At 42.0% G+C, this 20,053-nt stretch overlaps 1 protein-coding gene across 1 annotated transcript in view; it reads left to right on the forward strand.

The window, feature by feature from the left end:
• Window positions 1-7,187: 7,187 nt before the first annotated feature.
• The window catches only part of RCAN2 (regulator of calcineurin 2), a 265,907-nt gene continuing 253,041 nt past the window's right edge, over window positions 7,188-20,053 (forward strand). Inside the window, exon 1 of the mRNA XM_033864129.2 lies at window positions 7,188-7,485. The gene's annotated coding sequence lies outside the window, so the exon portion shown is untranslated. The remainder of the gene's footprint in view (window positions 7,486-20,053) is intronic.

Below are 20,053 nucleotides of genomic sequence, written 5' to 3' on the forward strand. Positions count from 1 at the left end.
ATGCCAGGTTCTCTATGTGAGATTTCTTGATGACAACAATGTGCTTGGACAGTTTTTTTTTGTCTGCTGTGGTGTTATTTTGAGACCACAAGGGCCTTTTGGACTGGACTTGCCTAGTGCTAGAGCCAATCTCTCCCCTCCTCTGCCCTCATTTATTCTCCCATCTCCATGCTTGGTCAACCTTTGCCCCACTGTCTGCCTTGTGTTAACAGGGCCAAAGCTGACCTCTCCAGAGGTTGTGTGGTTCTCCCCACTTAAAAGGTCCACCACCTTCTTATTTTCCTCTCCAAATTCAATTAATTTTTGAAGCCCAGCCCAAGTCTCCCCATTTCTATATCTTCCCACACCACTCCAGTACTTTGTACTCCAGTACAAAGTTCCTTTCTTTCAATGCCCATCATCTAGCCCCATCTTTTATTTTTCTCTAGTTGTCTTGGGAGCTTAACACTTATTTCATTTTTCTTTCAAAAGCCCTTTGAAAGAACTCATTACTTTTGCTGATTTTCCACTTGTGGAAAATGTGGTAGACATTCTTAGGTACTGTGTATTATTGATGATTATTGGGGATGGTTGGTGGGCTGGTTATTGTGTGAGGTTGCCAAGATGAGGGGGGAATCATCTATCACAGGTACCTTATCTCACTAGGGAGGAAGGAAGAAGCAGCCCTGACAGCTATGATCTGCCAGGTGTGATCGGTTTGGCCTTGATGTTCTCCTGTTGAATATACACAGTTTCACAAAATATCCTAGGACCACGAGGGATCAAGATAAAAGCAAGATCTTCTGCACTCACAGCTAAACAGAGACAAACATGTGAACATTGTCCAAACTCCAAAAATGATCACATTCCCCTATTCTGACTAATATGAGTGATGGCTGCTTCTTGACCAATGATACCAGTGATAGCCTTACTTCATTCTTCCCACCTTACAGATAAGATTTATTAATATACCCAAGGAAAACAGTACCCCTGCTTTTTAATAGCATCCAATCTAGAGCCAAGTACGGCTTCTTTAAACCCTCCCCCAGATCACTTAAGACAAGTCCAAACCCTGTAAGTCCTTCCTGATGTCTTACTGCCATGCCCCACCATCTCCACGGTGTGCATCCTCCCTCATTGCAAAGAGCAATAAACCCAACTTGTTTGATTACACGTGTGTTCTTAATGGTCTTTGGCTGGAGGACGTTGACACCAGAGATTCCTTGAGCTATAAGAAACACACTCAGTCATCTTGACTTTATTTTTTCCAGGGAGTGTGTGTGTTCTCCCCCACCCAAGAATATCTCTCAAGTCATTGAGAGCAACCAAATACTTTGCTATAGGATCACTTTCTCTGTTCCCTGCTTTGATGAGCCCTTTCCACCTCTCCATCCTACTCTAAAGGCTGCCAAGAAGAGAATAAAACAGATTAACTTAGAATGCTTTGAGAAGTGTTTCTTCCCTTCTATCCACTTCCATTTCCATGACATGAGAAACTATAAACCCAGAATTAATATATGATAGCCTCCACTTTCAGACCAGATCTGTCCTGCTCCAGTTTCATTTAAAATCCAGCCCATTTTTATTTTTGCTACTGTAAAGCATGGACTACTATATAAAGGAACATGCATCTTGCTTACGTGGCATTACAACTAATCTAAATCTATAAGGAATAGCCTGACATTGAGATGGGCTACAAAGTACTTTTCTAGTAAGAAATGTGGCACCAGATGAGCGAGCTTGATGCAGGAGAAAGAAGGGTTACTTGATTGAGACTGAGAAGACTGGAATGTTAGTTGCAGTGTTACACAAACCATCACTTTGACCTCAGGAAAGCCATATTCTGTTAGCCTAAATTCCTTATCAACGGTTAAACATTGATTGAAAGCATACTCCATGTCAGGTAGTAGGATAAGTTGCTTGGGCCATCCATTAGGTCATTTGCAAACAATGTAATGTGACAGGCATAATAAAGGGACATGTGAAAAAGAACTGCAGGAGCCCTGAGGAGGAAGACCTGACTCACCCTCCATGGTCCCTGAAAGTGGCAGCATTTTCCTACACACAAAAGACCCCAAGGTCTTGAACCAGGCTACTTGGGTTTCACTCTAGCTCAACTTACCAGGGTTAGGCAATCTATCTGTGCTTTGGTTTCCTTACCTATAAAACGGAAATCATAGTTGTACTTATCTCATAGGGTATTATGAAGATTACATTAATGTACAAATACGAACTGCAGAGTTATTGGTACTCAGTAACCACTTAAGAACATATTTAATGTTATTGTTTTTGTTATTAGTAGTGATATGTAATCTTCAAATTTCCTCATAAATCCAAACCCCTATAATCTCTCCTAGTGCAGAAGCAAAGAGTCTGAAGTCCTCTCTTTGAAAAAAATATAAGCATGTATCTTTGGAAAACATGAAATCTTTCCAGGGTCACAAGTGACAAAGAATAAGTTGAGTCTGGACTCTCTGGTACCAGCGAGTAAGAAAACACTCAGTTATGGCGATGTGCCAAGGGACACAGAAGTCAGCTTGAAGGGGCTCCCACTGGCCAAATCTGGGGGGATGAGCATCAAAATAAGTAATGATAGTAACAGATTATGACCCATTAAATAAACTAGGAGTCTGTGAGTGCACATTTATATTACTAAATAGTTAAATGAGGAGAAGAAAAACTTTTCCTTTCAGTAGCATGCTAAGTAACGCAAAAGAAATGATAGAAGTAGAAAAACATGAATGTGACAAGTCAATATCACGTGCTATACATAGGCTGCAATAAGAACACAGCACCACTTTGGTGATGTTCCGGAGTACACCTTATAACCTCAGTGTAAGGAAACATCAAACCCAGATAGAGGTACATTCTATACAATGACTAGCAAGTGAACTCAAAGCTGTCAAGGTCATTGTTTCAGATTGAAGGAGATTAAAGAAACATGCCAACTGGGTGAAAAGCAGTATCCTCTCTTGGATCCTTTTATAAAACGGGTCTGACAAAGGGTGTATAAGAGTTCTTTGTATTATCCTTGCCAATTTTCTGTAAGTTTGAAATTGTTTCAAAACAAAAGAAAAAAAGTACAGCTATCAGGAATACTATGTAGCTATAAAAAATAATGTTGTTGACACGGGCTTCCCTGGTGGCGCAGTGGTTGGGAGTCCACCTGCCGATGCAGGGGACGCGGGTTCGTGCCCCGGTCTGGGAGGATCCCGCGTGCCGCGGAGCGGCTGGGCCCGTGAGCCATGGCTGCGGAGCCTGCGCGTCCGGAGCCTGTGCTCCGCGGTGGGAGAGGCCGCAACGGTGAGAGGCCCGCGTACCGCAAAAAAAAAAAAAAAAAAAAATAATGTTGTTGACACGAAAAGCATAAGCAACAACCATAATAAAAATAGATAAATTGGACTTCGTCAAAATTCAAAACTTTTATACTTCATAGTGAGGACACTCTCAAGAAAAAGACAAGTCACAGAATGGGAGAAGATATTCGCGAATCGTGTATCTGACAACGGATTCGTATCCAGAATATATAAAGGACTCTTACACTCCACACACACAGACACACAGACACACACACACACACAAAGAAAAACAGCCCAATTAAAACATGGGCAAAGGTCATAAAAAAGGAGAAATACTTTGGCATAAATTTAATAAAATATATACATAATCTATGTGAGGAAAACTATAAAGCTCTGGTGAAAGAAATCAGAAAAACTAGGTAACTGGAGAGATATGCCATGTCTGTGGATAATAAGACTAAGTATGGAAAGATGTCAGTTCTTCCCAACTTGATCTTTAGATTCAATGCAATCCCAATCAAAATCCCAGCAAATTATTTTGTGATATTGACAAACTGATTCTAAAGTTTATATGAAGCTGCAAAAAGACCAGAATAGCCAACACAATTTTAAAGGAGAAGAACAAAATCAGAGGATTGACACTACCTGATTTCAAGACTTACTGTAAAGCTACAGTAATCAAGGCAGTATGATATTTGTGAACGAATAGATAAATAGATCAATGGAATAGAATAGATAGTCCAGAAATAGACCCAGATAAATATGTATAGTCAACTGATCTTTGACAAAGGAGCAAAGGCAAAACAATGGAGAAAAGATTGTCTTTTCAACAAATGGTGCTGGAACAACTGGATATCCACATGCAAAAAATAAAAAATAAATAGAATAATCTAGATACTGAACTTATACACGTTACGAAAATTAACTCAAAATAGACCATAGACCTAAACATAAAATGCAAAACTATAAAATTCCTAGGAGATAATATAGAAGAAAACCTAGATGACTTTTGGTATGATGAAGGCTCTTTAGATAAAACACCAAAGGCACAATCCATGAAATAAATCCATAAGCTGGACTTCATTAAAATTAAAAACTTTTGCTGAGCAAAAGACACTGTCAAGGGGATGAGAAGACAAGCCACAGAGTTGGAGAAGTTATTTACAAAATACATATCTGATACAGGACTGTTGTTCAAAATATAAAAGGACTCTTAAAACAGAAAGGAACAATAAGAACAATAAGAAAACAAACAACCCAGTTAGGAAACGGGTGAAAAACCTGAACAGACACCTCACCAAAGAAGATCTATGGATGGCAAATAAGCATATGAAAAAATGTTCCACATCTTATGTCATTAGGAAGCTGTAAATAAAAGCAATGAGATACCACTACATGCCTATTAGAATGGCAAAATTCCAAAATACTTACAATCCCAAACGCTGGTGAGGACGTGAAGCAACAGGAAATCTCATTCATTGCTGGCAGGGATGCAAACTGGTATAGCCATTTTGGAAGACAGTATTTGGTGGTTTCTTACAAAACATATTCTTATAATATGATCCAGCAATCACGCTCCTCAGTATTTACCCAAGTGAGTTGAAACTTACGTTCACGCAGAACACATGGAGGAAACTTAGTTGCATATTGCTAAAGGAAAGAAGCCAATCTGAAAAGTCTATACAGTTCGCTGTATGATTCGTACCATATGACATTCTGAAAAAGGCAAAACTATGGAGACGGTTAAAAATGTCAGTGGTTGCCAAGGGTTAGCGGGGAGGTAAGGATGAATAGGAGGGGCAGGGAGGATATTTAAGGCAGTGAAACTGTCATGTAAGAGACTATAATGGTGGATATGTCATTATATATTTGTCAAAACTCAAAGAATGTACAACACCTAAAAGTGACCCCTAGTGTAAACTCTGGACTTTGGTTGATAATTATGTGTCCATGTCAGTTCATCTTTTGTAATAAATGCACCACTCTGGTGGGGGATGTTGATGATGGGGGAGGCTGTGCATGTGTGAGGCAGGGGGTATATGAGAAATCTCTTTACCTTCCACTCAATGTTGCTGTGAACATTAAACTTAAAAAAAAAAGTCTATTAAGAAAATAAGAAAACCTGTATCTGAGTGGTAAGAAAATGACCATGTTCACTTTTGTGACAGCTAACATATATTGAGTGCTACTGTGTGCCAGGCATTGGGCTAAGTGCTTTACATGTATTACTTCATTGAATTCTCACATTAAATCTTGTGTTTTTCCAACTTTGCAAAATTTCTACAATAAATATATTATTTCTGTACCCAGAAAATTTTATTTGTAAACATATTTGTGCATAATAGATCCTATTAAGGTGAAGGTCTTCAGGTTGGTGAAGATTCTAGGAACTACTTACTGTGAAATTTTGTTCAAAAGATTGAGGATATTTTACTTGGAAATGGGGGCTTAGAGTGAGTGATGATGGCTATCTTCACATATTTGAAAGACAGTCAGTTGGAAAAGGAATTGGACACTGTCTTCATCGCTTCAAAAAGTGAACTAGAGTGAAAATCCTAGGAAAGTAATTTTGGGCTTAACATAAGGATGCTCTTCCAAACAATTCTATCCAAAAAAGTAATTCATCTAGTCAGTGAATATATATGGATTTGTGCATCTAGAAGTTTGGAAGAGTAGGAGTCCGAGGTCATTTTCAACTCTGAAATTCTGTCTTTATTTATATTTAATGCAGATTAATCAGAGAGAAGAGCCAAGGTCTACCTTTTCTGTTTTGTTTTTCAAAGAGGATGTAATTGTGTGTCAGCCTTGGAAAAAACAATGTGGTGCCTGGGTGAGCAAAGAATAGTTGTGAAACTTACAAGTTGCTTCGATGCAATCTTAACATTGTTATCACGAAACAAAAGGGCATAAAAAGCACAAGGGAAAAGGCCTATTTATGTAGCATTTAGAAAGATGACAGAACGCAAAGCTGATTTATATCTTATTCATTTCCTCCCTCAGGTTGGTGCACACACCCCCGCCACCCTTCTTCCTTCAGTTTTTCCCACTTCCCTTATTATATATTTTTTTTACACTATTGGCATTCTCTTGCCATGAGACTCAACTCTATCCATACGGGTGGCACCCATAAGCCACGGCTCTGAACTGCTTTATTTTGTAAAGCAGAGACCTCTACCGGGGTTAAGTTTGTTGAGCGACAGATCTACCCAAGATTCTGTTTCACATTCAACCTTTTACTGTACGATACCGTAGGATGCCACCCACTCCTGTGTCACAGGCTCTCATACAATAGGAGTCCTTGAAGCCCTCAGTCCCCAGGTCTGGTGGCTGGGAAACCTGGCAAAGCCACGGCCCGCGCAGGGCACCTTCCCCTGCGAGGGCGGGGCGGGGCCGGGAAGCCAGCCACCGGGCGCCTGCGCCCACCCGGCGCAGCGCCCCAGGGCCCTCCCTCGAGGGGCTTCTCGACCTTTCCTCAGTTAGCCGGAGTAGGGGGGCTCCATCAGCTCACTATTCCCCACCCACAGTTTGCTTCTCTATCAGTTTCTTCCCGGCTGTCGCTGCCCAGCCACCCTTAGCTTCAGCATCAGCCCCCTGCCCACTCCGACGCCCAAGGAAGCCACCACCCCGGCCGTGACCCCGAGGAGCCCCTCCCCCCGGGACTCCTACGGACCGTCTCCTGAACTCGGTCCCCAGAGGGTCTTCACCCCCTCCTGGGCACCGGGGCGGAGGGCAGGGGGAGTGCCCGGGAAGGGGAGTGCGTGGGGGACCGGGAAGGGCGCGGGGTCAGGCGGGAGGGGAGGAGAGGAGGCCAGACAGGGGCTCTCGGTTTCCCGGGGTCTGATTGGAGGTTGGCGCGATGAGTCGGAGCTGGGGGCGCGCCCATCTCCGCTGGCTCCTGCCAGAGCCGCCGGCTCGGCCCCTCCCCGGAGCCGCTTTGTCCCGGGTGACGGCCGCTGAGGTTGCGGCGAGGAGCGGGCGGGAGGCAGAGACCCGCGGACCCACGGAGCCGGAGCCGGAGCCCGGGAGGCGGGGCGCGCCGCGCACGGCCCCACGCCCAGGCCCGCGGGCACCGCGCCCGTCCCCGCGCGCTCTCGGCCCGGCCGCCAGGTGAGCAGCCGCGCCACGCCAGCAGTCGCCGGCTCCGCCGACCGGCAGACCGCCCAGCAGTCGCCTCAGCCTCCACCGACGCATCGCGGACGACCAGCAGGTCGGTTATGTAACGGCGCCGGCCCGCTCGTCCCGGCACCCTGTCCTGTCCTGTCCTGTCCTGCCGGGGCTGCGCGCGGCGCCCGGGCCGGGCCGGGGGACCGTGGCGGGGGGCGGCCGAGAGCGGGCGGGGTATGGGGCTGGGCCGGGGGCGGTGGCCGTGGCGGCGGGTGGTCTCCAGATCCAGTTCTCAGCTCCCGCGGCGGCCGTGAGGACCGAGGTCCCTTGACCCCCTCTAGAGGGCGCGGGTCTCAAGGAGCCCCTTCCCCAGTCCTCGTGGCCCAGGGGTTCGTCTTTCTAGTAGCAGCAGCAGGTGCATAAGTGGAGGAGCGGGAATGACGCCTGTGGTCCCCGGGACTGAGATTTGGAGAGGGGATTAGGGGAGGTGGTCTGTACACAGAGAGCAAACGGGAAATCGGAGCCTCTTTTCCCAGTGCTTTAAGGAAAGTGCTGGGGAGGGGAAGGTGCTTTGAGACGCAGCGGACTGGGAATTGTCCTGCCTGGGATTAGCGGGCTTGGGTCATCTAAAAATAACTTCAAGTTTGAAAAGTGAAATAGAAGGGAGCGCAGTGTGCCGAGTTCCTCCTGCCTGTGGGATGCTTCTCTCTAGAAGTCACTAGAGGGAACAGGAAAATCCCAGCTGCCTGATCCCTCGGCTGCCTCCTGGTTTCACTGGTTTCCAGGGTTTCTCCGTTTGACTTTAGTTAATGATTTATTCTCCAAGGCACTGCTGTCTTTGTCTTATCCCAAAATGAATTATAGCAGAGTGCATGCTTTGAATCTTTCCTATTTAGTACGTTAGGATAGAAGTGTTCAGTGGACATCTAATGAGTCTGCTGCCTACGCTTTTTTTTTTTTTTTTAAAGTATCCTTTCAGTAAAAACAAAAGTTTCTGAGCTCCCTTTAACATATATGCCACAACTGGAGATGAAAGATGCTAGAGCATTCCAGTCCACCCTTCTCTCTTCCCTAAGCCAGAATCCCACTTGTCATACGGAGGGGAGGCTTTAGGAAAAGTAGGACATTTTAAATAAGCAGCTCAACTTTCACACATATTACATCAACCCAAAACACAGGCAAATGTATCACAGGCACAGGGCAACACTTGCTAACTGACCCCCTCCATTCCAGGAACACAATGAAGTAAAAAATAGAACTACCATACGGCCCAGCAATCCCACTACTGGGCATATACCCTGAGAAAACCATAATTCAAAAAGAGTCATGTACCACAATGTTCATTGCAGCTCTATTTACAATAGCCCGGACGTGGAAACAACCTAAGTGTCCATCAACAGATGAATGGATAAAGAAGATGTGGCACATATTTACAATGGAATATTACTCAGCCAGAAAAGGAAACGAAATGGGTTATTTGTAGTGAGGTGGATGGACCTAGAGTCTGTCAGAAGTAAGTCAGAAAGAGAAAAACAAATACCGTATGCTAACACATATATATGGAATCTAAGAAAAAAAAAAAAAGGTCATGAAGAACCTAGGGGTAAGACGGGAATAAAGACACAGACCTACTAGAGAATGGACTTGAGGATATGGGGAGGGGGAAGGGTAGGCTGTGACAAAGTGAGAGAGTGGCACGGACATATATACACTACCAAACGTAAAATAGATAGCTAGTGGGAAGCAGCCGCATAGCACAGGGAGATCAGCTTGGTGGTTTGTGACCACCTAGAGGGGTGGGATAGGGAGGGTGGGAGGGAGGGAGACGCAAGAGGGAAGAGATATGGGAACATATGTATATGTATAACTGATAAGCAGAAACTAACACACCATTGTAAAGCAATTATACTCCAATAAAGATGTTAAAAAAAAAAGAAAAGAAAAACCTAGAAGCTAGAAAGGATCAAGAAGCAGACAAGCATCAACTGTGGAACAAGGCAGGGGAGTGAACAGTTGGCTGCTTTTCAGTCTCCCATTGATTTCCTTTAGCCTTAGAGCTATTTTCTTAAGTACAATCAGTCACTGCGTTGAATTAGTCTAAAATGTGAGTTGCTCTTTGCTTTCAAATCCACTGCAAATCGAATCAGCATTTACTGAGCACCTACTACTTGAGTCCAGTCCGTAGAATTTTATGAGGGAATGTGTCCTCAACTAAAGCTACAGGATCCCAAGAGCTTTCCAAATGCCTTGTTTGCAGCTCCTGCAGAACCCAACGAAATTAGGGAGGATGTGGCTCTCTCTTTCTCCAGTGATGAACAGTTAACGGACATAAGTGGGAACTTGAGAGCTTTGTCATTTGCAAGTACGCATCACATTCTTTTAAAAACTACTTGCATAATCGTTTGCAGTTAGTCATGTAGGTAATAGACATTAGCTTTATTGAGATCAACTTTGTCACTGAGGTCTCATTTTCCCATTCCTTTTATTTTCTGTACCATCCACTCAGTTTACTCAGCAGTTAATTTGTTAAGTACCTACTGTGTGCTATGTAGTCCCTGTGCCAGAGGCTACAAGAATGAGGCCCATGTTGTTCAGAAATCAATCTAGCAGAAAAGGATAAGAAAATTAAGTGATAAAGATCAGCATGGTGAGTGTTTAGTGGAGATAGGAGCAAGCTCAGTGGGAGCCCAGGGAAGAAAGGGTTCAGGGAATCTGGAAGAGCTTGCAGAGAAGTTCATGTTCAGACTGCATCTCTATAGAGAAGGAGCTAGGTGTTCCACGTTGAAAGAAAGGTCACGTTCAAAGAACTTGTAGGTGTTCTACAGTGAGGAGGTGGCAGGAAAGTTTGGGAGGACGTGTTTCAGTGAGCCTGGGCTATGAATATACCTTGCAGAGGAGGAGAAGCCATGCAGCCTGTATGGGAGAAATGATTTGATCTAATTCATCTTGCAAAAGTTACTTTGGAGGCGGTGAGTAGGTGGGGTTGCAAAGAGGAACGAGCTCAGATTTTAGACCACTAAAGCGGTCCAGACCAAAAACAATAAGTAAAATTAATTGTGCCTGAACCAGGTAGAATGGGGAAAGAGAAGAGAGACCTACAGAAAACCATTTCAGAGAGAGAATCAGTGGCTCTAGGTCACCAAGTGGCTGGTAGTGTGGAATGAGAAGCTTAAGATGTTTAGATAGATGGCAGGCTTTGTACTGAGATAGGAAGTCACGGAGAATGATTAGGTTTAAGAAAGACGGGGACTTTTAACTGAAACTTTTCCTCTAAGATCAGGAATGCCCACTCTTGCCACTTTTCTTTAGTATAGTACTGGAAGTCCTAGCCATAGCATTTAGGCAAGAAAAAAAAGACATTCAAATCAGAAAAGAAGAAGTAAAACTATCTCTTTGTAAATGACATGATATTATACATAGAAAACCCTAAAGACTCTACTAAAAGACCGTTAGGACCAATAAACAAATTCAGTAAAATTGCAGGACATAAAATCAATGCACAAACATCAGTTGCATTTCTATACCCTAAAATAGCGAACTACCAGAAAGAGAAATTAAGAAAGCAATCCCATTTGTAACTGCATCTTAAAGAATAAAATACCTAGGAATAAATTTAATCAAGGGGGTGAAAGACTTGTTCCCTGAAAACTATGACAATAATGAAAGAAACTGAAGAAGACACAAATAAGTGTTGGTGAGAATGTGGAGAAAAGGGAACCCTCCTACACTGTTGGTGGGAATGTAAACTGGTGCAGCCACTATGGAAAACGGTATGGAGGTTCCTCAAAAAATTAAAAATAGAACTACCACATGATCCAGCAATCCCACTTTTGGGTATTCATCCAAAGAAAATGAAAATACTAACTTGAAAAGATATCTGCACCTCCATGTTCATTACAGCATTTTCTATACGAGCCATGATATGGAAACAGCTTAAATGGCCACTGATGGATGAGTGGATAAGGAAAATCTGGTATATGTGTATATACAATGGAATATTATTCAGCCATAAAAAGGAGGCCCTGCCATTTGCAACAACATGGGTGGACCTTGATGGCATTGTGCTAAGTGAATAAGTCAGAGAAATATAAGTACTGTGTGATCTCACTTATATGTAGAGTCTAGAAAAACCAAACTCATAAATCCAGAGAATAGATTGTTGTTGCCAGAGGCAAGGGGTGGAGGATGGGCAAAATGGGTGAAGGTGGTCAAAAGGTACAAACTTCCAGTTATAAGATACGTATGTTCTGGGGGTATAATGTACAGCATGGTGACTATAGTTAACAATACTGTATTGTATATTTGAAAGTTGCTAAGACAGTAGATCTTCAAAGTTCTCATTATAAGGAAAAAAATTTGTAACTATGTAAGATGGTAGATGTCAACTAAACTTATTATGATGATCATTTCACAATATATACATACACCTAAAACTAATACAGTGTTTTATGTTAATTATATCTCAGCCAAACCGGGGGTGGGAGGGAAGGAAGTACGGTTGATCCTTGAACAACACAGGTTTGAGCTGTGATTAGGGATCACAATGTATGGAATCAAAAGACCTGGGGTTTGAGTCCTGATTCTCTCCAAACTGTTTCAGCTTCCTGCCCTTGGGTGAGTCATTGACCAATTCCTTTGTTTTCCAGGCAGAGATAGCAAGACTCAGATTTTCCTCTTAGAAGGGGGTATGTGTAGCGCCCCTAACCCCCGAGTTGTACAAGGGTCAACTATAAAATGAGAAAGAGTTGTTTTGAGAAAGGTGGGGAATTTTGACTTTGAACATCCAAATAAAAATACTCTGTAGGCACTTTTCTTTTCAAAGGTAATTTCTTCATTCCTGGTGCTAACTTCCATTCATCTGACTCACCTTCATTCCTGAGACTGTCTAGTGCTGCCTTTGGAGAAGAAGGAGATGATTTGACAGCAGGGAGTTGTTGCTGCCTTCTTCCCCCAGAGTGAAAGTATTAACTGTCAATTATCTGAACTAGTAGTAGTAATAATGGTAATAATTCAAACGGTAGCAACCATATGTACCATTTATTCAGTGCTTACTTTATGCCAAGCATAAAGAAGGTGGAGCTCTACACAGATTATCACGTTTGATCCTCATGATAACCTCACGAGGCGGATACTATTGTTATTCTCGTATGACGGTTAAGGAACCCAAGGCAAAGAGAGGGCACCTTATCTAGGCCACACAGTTAGTAAGAAGGGCACCCAGGGTTCAAGCTCAGGCAGTCTGGCCAGCACTCTGAATAGCCAGTGTGAATTAATAACCTTGAAATCATTCCTATGTAGCCTAGAATGTGTATTTTTACCCCGTGTTTGAATGTTTGTAGCTGATGCCATAAAAGAGAATGGGAGTGAGTGAGAAGTCCTGGCTCTCATCCGGGCCCTGCACTTGACTTGTTGGGTGACCTCTGCAAAAGCCCATCCCCTCTCGGGCCTTAGTTATTTTAAATCTGCATATTCATGGGGGAAGAGGTTGACTAGATGATCTCTGAAGAGTCTGGGCATTCTGAAGTCCTGCCATCCTGTCTCAAATTTTACTACTCGAGCCATATTGGGTTAAAATCATGCCTGCCTGGTTCCTTTCAGAATAGGAATGGGACCTGTGCCTATTCTAAGAGGATGAACTCAAGTGGTGGCCTGTCCTTAACAGCTTGATGGTAACTGGTCCATAGTGCCAGAGCTGGTGGGGGTGCCTAAGGTTGGGGGAGCCCAGTTCAGGCAGGGGAAACCCAGACGAGCACCGCAGTGGAGGAATCTCCGTAGTCACTGTCCGGTTTCTGTATTTTAGATGTGTCACTTAAATTCTATGAGACTTAGTTTCCTGATCTCTGAATAATGGGGGTGATGAATACATGTGTTGTAAGGTTGTTTGTTGTAAGGATCAAAACAGATTACATAGAGCAGGCACTGCACATGAGTCTGCCCCATTGAAGATGCTCAGTGAGTGGGCGGGGGTGGGGGGGGGTCCTCACCCCTGGCCACCCAGGATAACAGACATGCAGAAAAGGGAGGTAGAGTATTTCCAAAGATAAACTCCTCCTACTTCACAGTTATGCTAAGGACCACCCTTTAGTGATCATCATTTCTCTCTCTCTCTCTCTTAGAAAGTAGTATATATTGGGAATAAGAAAACACACAGCCCATTAAATACCTTTCAAAATATGCATCTCAAGTCTTCATTGATAAATTACCCTCTTAGATATGAAAAAGTGTCAACATTCCACAACACAAAGTTTTACACTCTTCTTTTGTCAGATAAATAGGCCAAGATTGCTGTAAAGAAATAGTATTGCTTGGGGTTGGTGGTCCTGGATTCCCCGATTACGGCACCAAACGTAAAGGAGACCGAGTGACTTCCTACTCTGTGTGTGTCTGCACATGCTGTGCTTCTAACTTGGAGAACTTTCTGCCTTTGCCTATAAAATGTTCACTGTCCTGTACCTTTTCTTTTATATTACCAACTGCCAGGTGTCATGTTGTAGGTAAAATTAATTAATCGAGTTGAGGATTTTTTCAAAAGGTGGAAGCAGACTTAAACTCAGTTGAAGCTGTTTTGAAGTCCCTTAAAACATATGTGTGATTGTGAATGGTACTTTCGAGAAGTTAAAGACAAATTTCCCAAAATAGCTCAAACTTCCTGCAGTTCAGAATGCCCACAGAAAATGTTTTCTATAGTCGGGATGGGAAGGGACTTATTTTCATATCTGTTTCCCCCATATCCACTCACTTTGAAACAGGGATGAAACATGGGGTTCCTGAGCTTTGGAATGTACGCATAAGAAGATGCTGGAATGGTAGCTGTTGGACAAAAGAATTGTGTAGTTTGAGAGCTATATCCTAGTCTTTATTACCGTTGCCTTAGTTCTTTGTGGGAATCACTGCTTTACTGTCTCATGCAATTGAGATATGCCTGCTACAAAGTATTATAAGTTCTGTAAGGGCTTGAGCCATGCCTTAATACTCCTCTTACAGTGTTGGGAATAAAGTATAAAAAGTGTGGACTTGGTGTGAAACAGCCTGGCTTCACAGCCTGGCTTCACAGCCTGGCGCTGTCGCTTCCCGGCTATGTAACCTTGAGCTTCCCATTGACCTAACGGTCACAGAAGCTGGCATTTGTTGAATGCTGCCCCTGTTCCAAACACGATGCTGAGCAGGCTGCATACGATATCTCATTTAATCCTTACAACAACTCCCCCACATGGGTATTATCATCACTATTTACAGAGGAGCACGCCTCGAGGATGGAGGGTCTGAGCCACTCAGAGCCCAGACTCTTGAGTTGCAATTTTCTTACGGGTACGCTTAGGAAAATAATCCTTGATCTCCCCGCCTTACAGAGTCGTGAGGGTGCGATGCTATGGGTCTCTGAAGATGCACTGAAACACGGAATGTGTTAAGGATGATTGTCATAGTAGGGACCTCCCAAGAGATCAGATACAGCTGGGTCTGGTATAGCACCAGGTCTGTGAGGCGAAGGAAGTCCACAGTGTATAAAATGCTTTTATAGAATGCAATTTTTCTTATTTTTTAATTATATTTATTTCTGAATTGAAGTATAGTTGATTTACAATGTGGTGTTAGTTTCGGGTGTACTAAAGTGATTCAGTTATACATATATATGTGTCCATCCATATATATTCTTTATCAGATTATTTTCCCATATGGATTATTACAAAATATTGAGTATAGTTCCCTGTGCTATGCAGTAGGTCCTTCTTGTGTATCTATTTTATATATAGTAATGTGTATATGTTACTCCCAAACTTCTTATTTATCCCTCACCCCTTTCCCCTTTGGAAACCGTAAGTTTGTTTTCTATGTCTGTAAGACTATTTCTGTTTTGTACATAAGTTCATTTGTATCTTTTTTTTTAGATTCCACATATAAGTGATATCATATGGTATTTGTCTTAGAATGTATTCAGAAAACTGTATTTCCTTGCCCTGTCCTTTGGTAGTTTGTGTTATGATGCCTGTTTCTTTCAAGGGTAACTTGCTTGTTGTCAGTGCCAAGACTCAACCAGGCTGTTCCAGGAGGAAGCTGACCAGGCCATGGAACTGGGTCCTGCTGGTGAAAGGGCGGTTAGAGAGCATGGTTTACAGAGAAGAGGTAGCTGCCAGAGGGGTATTTCAGTATAAACAAGGAAGGCAGAAAGTCAAAGACAAGGTCAAGGGGGGCATAGGCATGATGTGGAGGGCAGGAAATCATCACCAGGTTTTCCATCAAGCGTGAGTGACAGGTGGGACATGGCATCTGCTCAGGAAGGCTAGAGGTATTTCCTAGTGTCTGCTGCGGTCTGTCCACTCAGCAAGAAAACCAGGGACCCTCTGCCCTGATTTTTAAAAATATTTTCTTTTTCTTAGACATACGTGCTTTCTATAAAATTTTTGGAAGACATAGAATAGTCTAACAAGAGAAAATTAAAATCACACATCTTACTCTGAGCAAATGATAATTACTAATATTTTGGTGTATTTCCTTTCAGTCTTTTTGATGTGCGTATTTTTGTGAAATCAGGATCAGCCTGAGCATAGAGTTTTGCATCCTGTGCATTTCATCAAACGTTTTAAATAACTTTTCATGTCAACAGTCTTTATGCGCATCATTTTCAGTAGCCACACAGAATTCCCACCGATGATACTGCCCAATTCACTTACCTTCTCCCCTGTAACATTTAGATGGTTACCAATTATCCAGAATATCAAAAATAATACTTTGATGAACATCGTTGATTGTCATTTTCTCTATATTTTGGATCATTTGCTCAGGCTAGATGGCTAGAAGTGGAATTATTGGCTCAAATAGATGGACCTTGTTAAGGCTTTCTCTGTATTTTGACGTTGCTTTTAATGGTTTTTCCAGGAGGTTGTACTAATGAACGGTCCCACAAGCAACGTATGAGAATTTAGTTCTCACCTCTGCCCCGCTTGTAAGCACTCTTTATGTAAGGGGTGGCTGGTATTCATGCTTTTCGAAGATGACCCCCACTGCTTACCCAGCACTTCAAGGAAGTTGGGCTTTCTTTGTGGCAGTTGAGGATGGGTGGGTCAGCATCTGGTAGATTTCACATGCTTGAGCGTTTGTAGGAGAGTTGACTTGGGTGGATTAGCTTCTTTCCTGGTGGTTCTGTTATCAGAGACCTGGCATATGGATGTGTGTAACTCGAGCTAGTAAAGCTGACTTAAACTAAATAGAATGAAACAACCTCTGCCTAAGTGAGAAATAGTTCAGTGTGCCTTCCAAATCCTGAAAAATTAACAGCAAATATGCATGTTTATTTGCATTAGTTCTATTGTTGCTTTCCTTGGTTTTGACTGGTTCCCCTTCCACTGATGGCAGAGCCTCTGGGGCAAGCTCCAGACAGGTATGTCTCTTTTTTCACCTTCCGTGAAATGAGATACGATGCAGAGTAAATCAGTTTGAAGAAATAACTAGAATAATCAATTGGAATCTTCTTAAAAGTCACTTAAATGGTCATTATTCTAGGATTTTAATTTAATGACTAATCAAATTCATCTTTCCCCAGAAAGCCCCTGCATTCATTCTTAGGCTACCGTCAACTATGTCGATTATATTGACCAATTTATTGAGGTAAACAGCCAATGTGAATTATTTTCCCACATAAAATTATCTGAAATACAGGCTAAATTAATAGAATTTATTTTTATTTTGACTTCTGTAGCTAATTAAAGATAAAAGCCAAGTGATGAGGTCTGGCCAAGTGTTTTGTATAAACAAAGTACAATTTATACTTCTCTTTTGAGGTTGAATCTTTTGTACAGAAATAAATTATTTGGTTACAGGTATCATCATATGAATTTTGAAATGGAGGATGGTAAATACAGATAAATTAATGGTAGTTCAAACAGAATTTTATTTGTTTAAAAGCAAAGTCTCAGCCTTGACAAGGCAAGTGAAAGCAAAGTACTAATTCATGAATATGTTAATTTTTTCCTGCTGTGGGCATTAATGATATTCACTTGATCTTTTCTGATGTACAAACAACCATTTATAAAAAGGTTAAATTTTGGTCAGGGAGGATTCTTTTCTTATTTTTCTGTCTCTTGGTGATTTCTGTTCCACACACAGCTGTTGTTTAGTATTAAACTTCAGAATTTGACAAGGTGACATTTAGGTGAAGCTCTAAATTGAAATATTTGCTTGGTCAGATTTTCAAGGCATACCTTCTGACCTTGTGTCCAAGTGCCACAGCTCATGTGGGGATTCTTTTTTTTGATTGAAGTCTAGTTGATGTACAATGCTGTGTTAGTTTCAGGTGTACAGCAAAGTGATTCAGTTATACGTACACATATATATGTATATGTATTCTTTTTCAGATTCTTTTTCATTATAGGTTATTAGAAGATATTGAATATAGTTTCCTGTGCTCTGCAGTAGGTCCTTTTTGTTTATCTATTTTATATATAATAGTGTGTATCTGTGGAGATTCTGGGCTTACAAGCTGGACCTTGGTTTGGTTCTGCCTCTTGAGATATCACGGATGGGGAGAGGGGATCTCCTTCTCGTTCTGGTTCCCAATCACACTGAGAGGTCTGGTATCATTCTGGAAGGTCCGGAAGGTTTTTGCAGCCCCCAAAGATGTGCAGACTGATTTGGAAAGGTTGTGCTGGGTGGAGGTGAGATAAATGTTAAACCCAAACAGCCCCTAGATCCAAATTACTTTGATTCCAGCCCACAACCACTTTTTGAGGCTTGCCATGAAGCTGGAAACTGAGGTGTTAAGACATGTAGGATGGCTCTAGGTGGGCTCAGTTACGTGCTAGCAAAGTCGTTAATAGCTTACAAGGGGGACAGGTCACAGTGGCCCTGTGGGAGAACCCAGCTGCATGGTTTTGCCTGTGAGGCTCTGCTCCTTCAAGCTCATGTTTGTTAACCTAAACAGGTCCCTGGAGGCCACAGGGACAAGCCCTGGAGGAAATGACCCTGTATTATTCATGAGATGGCCTTCACACTCTCCACCTGTGGGAATCTCCACATGGAGTGGTTCCCTGTGAGTCTTCTAGTTTTATTCTTTAAAAATTGCTTTTAAAATCTCATGTTTAATGATACTTATCACAAGGACTTTGTCTGGAGTGAGGACCAAACATATACCATGTTTTCAGTACTTCTTCTCACCTTTAATTTAACCTCTTCCTCCCAGATCAACCATTACGAGGTCCTCACGACCATACCTGGCTATTGTCTTACAATTCAAGCCAACGTGCGATACTCTGTGAAGGTTATCTTATCCGAACGAAATCAGAAGTACCTTAGTGGAAATCCAGTCCTAGGGCTTTTTGTGGCAGTATACATTTCGAGGGCATATCTTTATAGGAAAGAAAATTCAAGGATGACAAAGGTTAGAGATGTTTACCTAACTGGTGTTTGGGGCTGTTTTCAGTGTATCTGGAGGCCTGACGTGGTGGATTTCCCAAATGATCATGACAGCAGCCTTCCTGCTTTGCCCCCCATCCACCAGGAGCTCTCTTTGAATTACTCCATTTCCAGAGGAGTGACTCCAGATCGTGGCAGAATCCTCGCTCTGACTCAGTTTGGGAACTTTCCCTTTAGAATCTGTCCCTAAATTCTTCTCAGACACCCTCATTTCATTGACCCGAAGGCTTTGAAAAACTAAAATAATACTTCTTCCTTCCAGAAGAATGGAAAAACAGATAAAGACAGAGATATTCTTCCTCCTGCAAAAAAAGAGGAGCGATGTTCAGACAGGAGAACATAAACACTTAGCTAAAGGATAATATTTTTAATATAAAAAAAAAAAGAACCTAGTAGTTATTTGAGGTCATCCAGATAGATGTAAGAACATCTAGTAGAAATGGTTCATTATCTGGTTTGGTGAGAGATCATCTCTGAGATAATGGTTTTCTTTGCCAGATGATTTTTATTCAGTTTTAATTATTCCTTTTTTGATCAGGCCAGCCCTTTTAGTGATTTTCCAAACTATCAGTGAAATGATGTCTCTTGTTGCTTTTGGGCTTCTACTCTTGAGGTATTTGTACGCAGCCTTTATGATATCCTAGTCATTGCTGAAACAAACCATTCTTATACTCTTTTCTCATCCTAGGATTGACAGTGGTTTATTTATTTATTTTTATTTTTTCCATTTTTTTTTTTAGACAGTGGTTTATTTTTAAGACAATATGCTAATAGCATGAAGAACTTATTCTTCTTTCATTGTAGAGTTTCTGTCAGTCCTGTTGTCAATCATGTCAGTGTAAAGCTGCCAGATATATACATTTCTTTTCCTAATTGCAAATTGACTTTTTATGGCTACTTATTAGAGAACCCCAGGAGACCAATAGTAATAATTAAGTCATGACTGCTAGAGACCAGATATTATTTCTTCAGCTTCCTTTTCAAATAAATAATGAACCATCAGGTTGTTTATAAATAAATCAAACGTCCCTGTAATAAATAACAAACTAAAAATTAGTTGCATACAATTTACAGATATAGGATGCTGTCGAAATTCTAGACATAATAGTCATCAGAATGAGGACATTTTTACTAATGAGAACTAATTTACGGCACACGGCAACTGTATAAAATTATAATTGGACCATCTCCTATCTCTGCTTCTTGAAGTTCTAGTCTTTTTTCTGCCAGGGAGGAAGACATTTTCCTCTACCTTTCTAGTTTCT

This window comes from Tursiops truncatus, chromosome 10 (genome assembly GCF_011762595.2).
Source record: "Tursiops truncatus isolate mTurTru1 chromosome 10, mTurTru1.mat.Y, whole genome shotgun sequence".
In the NCBI taxonomy this organism is placed as follows: domain Eukaryota; kingdom Metazoa; phylum Chordata; class Mammalia; order Artiodactyla; family Delphinidae; genus Tursiops; species Tursiops truncatus.